General features: G+C 41.9%; 1 long non-coding RNA gene across 1 annotated transcript; it reads left to right on the top strand.

Moving 5' to 3' along the window:
- Positions 1-652: 652 nt before the first annotated feature.
- LOC119444069 (uncharacterized) lies at positions 653-3,478 on the top strand. Its single transcript, XR_005190437.2, has 3 exons — positions 653-747; positions 1,753-1,918; positions 3,436-3,478. It is a non-coding gene; the product is annotated as an uncharacterized LOC119444069 (long non-coding RNA).
- Positions 3,479-7,635: the final 4,157 nt, after the last annotated feature.

The raw sequence follows: 7,635 nt of genomic DNA, 5'->3' as shown, positions 1-7,635 counted from the left end.
AATCACTATAATTGCATGGCGCTCGATATCAACTCAAAACCGGCCCTCGTCTGTGCCTGACTTCCAATGTTTGTTAAGATGTTCACAGGACTCCGATGATTTGTCCTACTGGTCCGGTAACTAACTCAAGATAACCCAACAACTTCTCTCTATTTTGGGCCCTGGCGCCTTGTTGTTTACAAACATGTGGTTCTTGCACCAAACACTTCCCGAACATGAGTGTAAATCTCACTGTTATATTCAAGCGAGGAGTCACTGCGTAATAATTACAAGTTGTGATTTCCCGTAAAATTTTTCCAGCGAAGTTCTGCGGGAACTTGTCCAATTAGGCGTTTATTCACTCTTTGTTAAAATAGAGAGGAGTGTAGTTATCATGTTAGAGATATGTCTGATTTGTATGTCACTCGCATTAAACCAATAAATCGCGTTAAGTGGGGGAGAATTACATTTATTGCCGTTTTATGGTCTCGTTGCTTCACTTGCTGGTCTATTTGCTTACATCTTAGCTCGGTTATACATCAAAACCTTCCTGCCCTTGTGAACATTGATATGCTGTAGGAATGCTCAACTGTTGGAGAACAAAGGCGAACAGATCGAATATTGTTGATCCATTCAGCGAATACTGCTCACACTAACGTCACGTCTTTAACAATTTTGCAGTGGATTTTTTCTCTGCTTCACTGTTAGCAGGCAAAAAAGAAACGGGCCCATTGTCTTTATTGTCGATGTCATCAAAAGGTTAATAAGGTGAGTGAATTTCAGTATAATAATATTTTCTTACGCGCAGCTAAAGAGCCACAAATATGATGCACTGCATAACACAGCAATAGCAAGAGAAAGAAACGTTCAACACACAGCGCAGAATAACAAGGGCAGGACATTCAAAGTGAAGTGTTTTTGACTTCTTGCGCTTTGAATCGATCGCGAAACCACTGTCCAACATGTGGTGCCGTCACGGGAGGTGCCTTAGGAAAATCGTTAGCGATTATTCATAATAGCTTTGAACGCTTCATCTGATATACGCACCGTAATAGAGTATCAGCATAGAGAATATACATATGTGTAGTTGCTGGCGTATTTCCCAAATGCAGACTTGATATAGAAGTGGCGCTGTTACAATTTTTATTTACACCCATAATTGCAATCGTCCTGCCCATTTGCTGCTCTCTATAGGCTGCAGAATAGTGGCGTATATATAAATCATAAGAACCCAAGAACCAATGACACCAAGGACAACATAGGGGAAATCACGTCGACTAATTGAATTAAAGAAGTGATGAATTACTGGAAATGAAAATGGATGAAAAAACAACTGTCCGCAGGTGGGGAACGATCCCACATTCATGCATATATATATATATACCAACATACACACATACATACACACATACGTATATATATATAAATTTTCCCGATTCTTGAAGGCGGCTTGGTATTATTAGGCAATGACAGATCCGTATGCGGATTGAAAGGTACGCACAACTGAAGCCACTCCTGGCCTTCCACTATTGGCGCAGTCTTCGCACTTTGTACCTCTCCGTAATGCATCAACTATTACATCTTAACTGCGCTGCGATTATCTATTAATACCCTTACTGTGTATGCTCATGGAAAAGGAAAAAAAATGACGAAAGGCGCAGGCGTATGCAACACCAAGAAAGACACAACTGTTTAAATTGTTATATAAAGAACAATTCCATCACCTTTCGCTATACTATATATATAACTATACCCGTGCCCTTCACTCCGCAGAATTTGCTTTCCACTTTTCTTCGTCATCATGTGCTTCTATCTGCTTCCACGTGTCGTCAACGGACCAGACGCCAGAGCAGGCTTCCAGAAGATGTTCGACGAAATCACCAATCACTGGTGGCAGTTACTTCTCCAAATAAGAAACTTTTATGAAACTACTGTTTCGGTGAGTCTCGTACACTCTCATAGGCTACACATGGCGTTGTGAGATTAGCCTACAAGACGTTGAGGTGCAAATAATAACCTTAGGAAACACATTTGCAATCCGCATAATTCTTGTATGTTACAATAACCACATTCCTGACTGTTGATCGAGTAATCCCTCCGGTGCTGGCGCACGCGCCCCAAACACATCGTCTTCAACTTTCTCTACGGAAGGCAAGTCTGTTACAGGAGCGAGGTAGACAGACAAACCTTTTATGGATGCTGAAGATGCCATTCCTGACTATGAAGGGTTTCTTACATTAGATGAGGCGTTTGAATTTCCAATATTAAGGCAATAAAGTAAACAAAAGCGAAGGATAGAAATAAAACATAATTGGAAAACTTTGAATAAACAAACAAATCAAGTCCAAAGGACTGAGAAAATATAAAAGAATGCCTGTAAGTTTTGGTAGGCGCAGAGCCACGAAGGCCCTGCGAGTGAAGATTTCGCTGCGCATAACCATCTTTGCTAAGTGAATCGGTGCATAATTTTACTGCGAATCATGTCATCATACACTCTAAGCTTCTAATTACGGAATTATGCAGAGAACTGTTTCCAAAGCAAATGTTAATCGCAGGAGCCCAGAAGCTATAGTGCGCCTACATCAAACGATGGCCGGGTCAGCCGACGGTTCGGCCGTAGTGTACCTAGATATACTGTGGCTTAAGTGGCAGCACTGCTCTTGTGATTCGAATGAAACTTGGAGTCGAGTTGGAGTAGAGTGGAGTAGAGTGCGGAGGATTTTACTCGACTTGGCAGAGCCATGCACGCTGGGAGCCGGAACATCAGTGAACGGCACCGCTTCGCAAATAATACGGCAGATTATAAGATCCTCGTGTTCACCAGCACAATTGCAAGTGGTGTATGTCTGTTTCTAATTTCGCCTCGAATGTGGTTGTCTTGCAACATTTTGTTCACAGTGCATAGAACAGTCATTTCACACAGGAATCATTCTGAATATTTCAGGGGCGAAATTAAACTGCCGAATGAGGCTCGAGCAATCCAGGTGCTTATCTTAAATAACGGCACAAAAGCCTCTACGTATGCGATTCTCTGTGTGATTTGCTATACATGTACATGCTAATTCAACCGCCGACATAATATAATAATAATAAACATCGCCTAAAATGCACGGCATTGCTTTCACTGCAATGCATTTGTTTGTTCTTCTTATTCGCAGCATAAATCCGCAATATGCCGAGCTGTGCACTGAATGCATTGACCATCGATAGGCAAAGCGAACACAATGAGAGTATTAAGAGAGGAATAGTTAGCAAACGTTTTCTTGGCCTTGATTTCGCCTTCAACATTCTCCAATTTATGCAGCTTATTTTAGCCAATCGTGATATCATTGTTTTGTAACCATAGCAACCGCTCAGCTGCTTATAAAGAACTCGCATCATGACCATCCTGTCCAGCCCATTTATGCCACGCTACGAACTGCAAGGTGACGTAATTATATTCTGTTTCAATGACAGGACGTGCTCCTCCACACGTGGTACTTGTCGGCGGATTTCCAGCTCTATCTGGTCTCTCTTCTGACGCTCTTGATACTAAAAGGGTAAGTACTAGACTATTCTCGTTTACTGACTGCCTAGATGTACGTATATTACGTGATGTCAAAGAGCAGGAGCCGGGTATGGGCCCAAAGCTCGGGCCGGTTGGGCGTAGATGTTGCAGTGGAGTGACCAGGCCACGCACAGTATTTAGACTGGATTTCTGGCTTGCTCGCTGTGCATATTGTTGGGCATTAAATATGTATGCCAACAACCGCACAATCCGCCTTGTCTCGCGGGGGTCAAATAGCATACATTTTCTAACATTCCTGCTGCTTTCGACGCTTTCTTTGGCGATTAGCCGCGTTCGATTCGAGCACAACTGAGCTTACTTTCAAGAAAAAAAAACTCAAGAAACTCAAAGAAACTCCCAACAGATCTAAGCAACATTCAGGAAGTATATTTCAAAAACAGCGCCAACTGATAAGGAGCATTCCCTCCAACGCCCGCCAACTTTCCGCTCCTGTTTTCTACTAAACATTATTATTCTCTCTCTCTCTCTTGGCGGCTTTCTCCCGGCGACTTCTGCGGTCTGCCTTTCGTAGTCGGAGTGCTATGGAGGAAGATAAATATGGCTAAACATACGCCCAGTTATATAGCCGAATCTCATGTCCATCGCAAAACTAGCCGAGTGCCCCAATGCTCCGACATGAAGTCAGGCAAGCACAGGCTACAACGGCAGTCGTAAGCTACGATTCGGGCCTCGCACAGCCTTAAATTCCTTTATATGATTCTTAAAATTCTTCCAACTACATTTTTTATCCTCTCAAACATCTGCAACGACCACCCGGGTGGTTTGCGCAGTTCTAGCCTTTATAGCCTTTAAGTTCTTTCCCCGCTTTCATAATGTTATAGGTCGTCAGACATTTTGTTAAAACTCTGACTATGCACGAGAAGAATGCTGTGCTATTTCTCATTGCTCGCTAGTGATTCCGAGCGGCTTTGAAATTGGGCAAGCAAAGTTGTCGTTTCAGATATAAGTTCAGCCTATATGAATAATACGCGGCTCATTCGTGTATTTCTCTAACAGATTACACACATTCTCAAGCTGCTGCAATTTTCGCGCCGATATTTTGTTGGCATGTCTGATAGCAAACGTTTCAACACTGAACATCCCTGCTAGAAATTATTATTAATATTATTTGGTTGGTGTACATATAACACAAGGACACGAAGGAAATAGGGAGGGAGCAAGCTGACAACTGCCACCGAGAGGGGCACAACGCCTGCCTACTCTTTCAGGAGGAGGGAATAGAGGAAACGAAAACATGAGAAAAGAAAAGAGGAAATGAAGAAATGAAGGAGACACAGACAGAACAAAACAAGATACAAATAATGTCTATAAACGGAACGCCAAGTCAGTGTCCTTAAAAAAAGTTAGCAGGGCTCGATGGGCCTGCTCACGTCGGGAAGCGCACCCTCTTGGAAAGAGGCAATCGTCAAGGGTCGCACATTGCAGTCTAATAAGTCCATGTTCCTTAATTAGCAATGCGCGCTGCGCAACGAATGCGGGACACTCTAAAACGAGATGTTCAAGTGTGCACGCCGGGGACCACGAATAAGAGATAATCTGCATTGCAGCCTTGACAGCCTATGCTTTGTGAAACAACGTTCTCGCCATGCACTGGAGCACCTCTAAACTGGTTTCTAACTGCTCATTCGGCAAACATGTAGATATGATGATGGTCATATACATCACTAGCACACAACATTGTGTACAATGCAGGATAGTCTTTTTCCGAGTTGTCTTTCTGCCAGTCCATTGCATCTCCTGCTACCCTCGACTGCATATTCTTTCCCTTGGAACCCCTTTCGATTACTCAAGCGAGACTTCTACAAGTTACAGCAAATAACAATTTGCCGATTACAATGACAATTTATGCATAAAAATGCATTTAATTTCAGGACTCGATTACTGCCCAGTGATAGTGCTTGAGGAATTACTAAAATGTAATTGATTACTATTAGGTGATTTTCCTCCCAAGCTATATTAACTTTGCACAAACACAGTAACTTGGCTTTTGAGTTTTTGAGTTGGTCCTCTGCAGCTCCCCTCGTTCTTTCTATTCGCTGTGAACTGTTTTTGAAACATTTTTGGGTCATCTTCCGCTGTTTCCTTCTGAAGACAGTGGCAGTGATACTGAAAACTCACTCAATGTGTCCGCTTGAGGGAAGGGCCTTGTTGACACATAAGATTTTATCGCGCACAAAATTGTAGTCACTGAATGCCATGGCGCTAGCGTCGCGGTCCTCTAGAAGCATTGTGCGTCATTGTTGCTGCGGCTCGGAAAAGGCGTTCCAAGTACGTATAATGAAAAGCTGAAAAAAATCGTACGTATGTGATTTTCTGGCATCGAGGTCTGCAGTGAAGTGGCCATCATTATCTAGTCATTGCGGTGCCTGTTCATATCATCGGCGAAGCGTCAAGATGAAATAGGAATAGAGCGCACCTGGGTCATATTTTGATCCAAAAATTCATATTTTAGATTTCATTCAATATTTTGTATTTTGTGGACATATCACTCGGTAGTACGAAAGTGAACTTGCATTCTTTGAGAAATGAATACTTTAGAAGAAAAAAAATATCAAAATTCTTCAAGTTGCACGCGCCATTTACATGCACCGGGCATTCTCGCAAATTCACAACAATGTAAAATACAAAATATTACGGCTACAAAGAATGCATTTTCTTGTGTAAAACGTATACGTAAAGAAGAGTCAGCAAGCGTTGTTTGAGGCTTCTGTACAAAACGGAAGTGTCTTAGAAAAAATTCTTAATTTGCTACACTTTTCGAAATTTGCTATATTTACAAATTTTAATCTGTTAAACTAATGAATGTAGCCTTTTCAAATTTGGTGGGCTATGAGACCTTAATCTGTGTAACGATTGTGCTAAATATTGTTGCTGTAGCACAAATTTCCATTTTTACAGTTCGCCTCAAATGTGAAGTTTTGACGAAAATGAACACTATTTAAAAATCAAAATAAAAAAACCCCATTGTTAATTTTTCTCAAAATTTTGTAAACAGCTTTCCACAGACACTGGAAAAAGAACATTAAAAAACATCTTGCATTATTTTGTTTTTAATGACAGTATATGTGGTAGAAATGAGAGCTTCGCCGGGATGCAGCAAGGTGCTAAGAAATAGGGACATCGAGGTAAAAAGAACGTCCATTAGCCTCTGACTTGCCTAAACTTGGCCATGAGTGCGACACAAGCGTAATTTTACCCTTATGGTCAATACTTATGCATAAAATACCATTTAGTACAATACTCATTCTCTTGAATCTGAGTAGAGATACGTCAACAGAGCAACCTTTACATGGCTCGTTTTATTTAACAAGTGTGCGTAGCTTGCAGCGCAGATAATTGCAGATTTAACCGTGAACTCCATGTGCATGTACACAAGTAACAAAATTTACGGCAGGAAAAATTCTCTAAAAATGTCGTACGCGCCATGGCTCCATCGGAAACGTCATTATACTTCATTAACAAAGATACAAAGATTCATTAACAAAGATAGTATATTAACATTATACTTCATTAACAAAGATACAAACGTCATTAACCTAAGATACGGTGAGGGGGGGGGGGAGGTGTTGCATGGTTAGGGCTGATTTAGCTGGCAGATAGTGCCAGCGGTTGCTCTCTTCCAGCGCCCCATTAAAAAGGGGGTTGAACAGGTGGAAAGAGGCGCGACACTTCCTTCTCCGAAACTTATGTGTTTTGGGAAACATTACCTGTTCCGCACACTCTTAAGCATATTGGTCGACTGTGCGAAGCCTCAAGCAGAGCGTTTATGTTTTTATTGAAGTATTGGCAGGCACAGATGAACTGTTCCGCGTTAACAGGGAGGGAGGGTGTTCGCGCAACTATTTCTTACTCTATGAAACAGCGTATAGCTTCTGCGTGACGGATTCCTTAAACCACTCCTGGATGGTGAGGTGATATTCAAAGTGCTGAGAAGTCTTTATATAAGGGGTTATTCATTGGCACTCCTATTTTAATCTGCTGCATCATTGCCTGCAAGTCCAACATGTGGCGGTATCCACTGAAACTTGACAATGAAATGCCTATTGCTGAGCTCCTTAGCTAACATCAATGACTGTCGGCCGAACTTG

The sequence above is a fragment of the Dermacentor silvarum genome, chromosome 3 (assembly GCF_013339745.2).
Source record: "Dermacentor silvarum isolate Dsil-2018 chromosome 3, BIME_Dsil_1.4, whole genome shotgun sequence".
Taxonomy (NCBI): Eukaryota; Metazoa; Arthropoda; class Arachnida; order Ixodida; family Ixodidae; genus Dermacentor; species Dermacentor silvarum.
The sequence above is the reverse complement of the archived record's forward strand: the minus strand, read 5'-3'. Positions and strand labels throughout refer to the sequence as shown.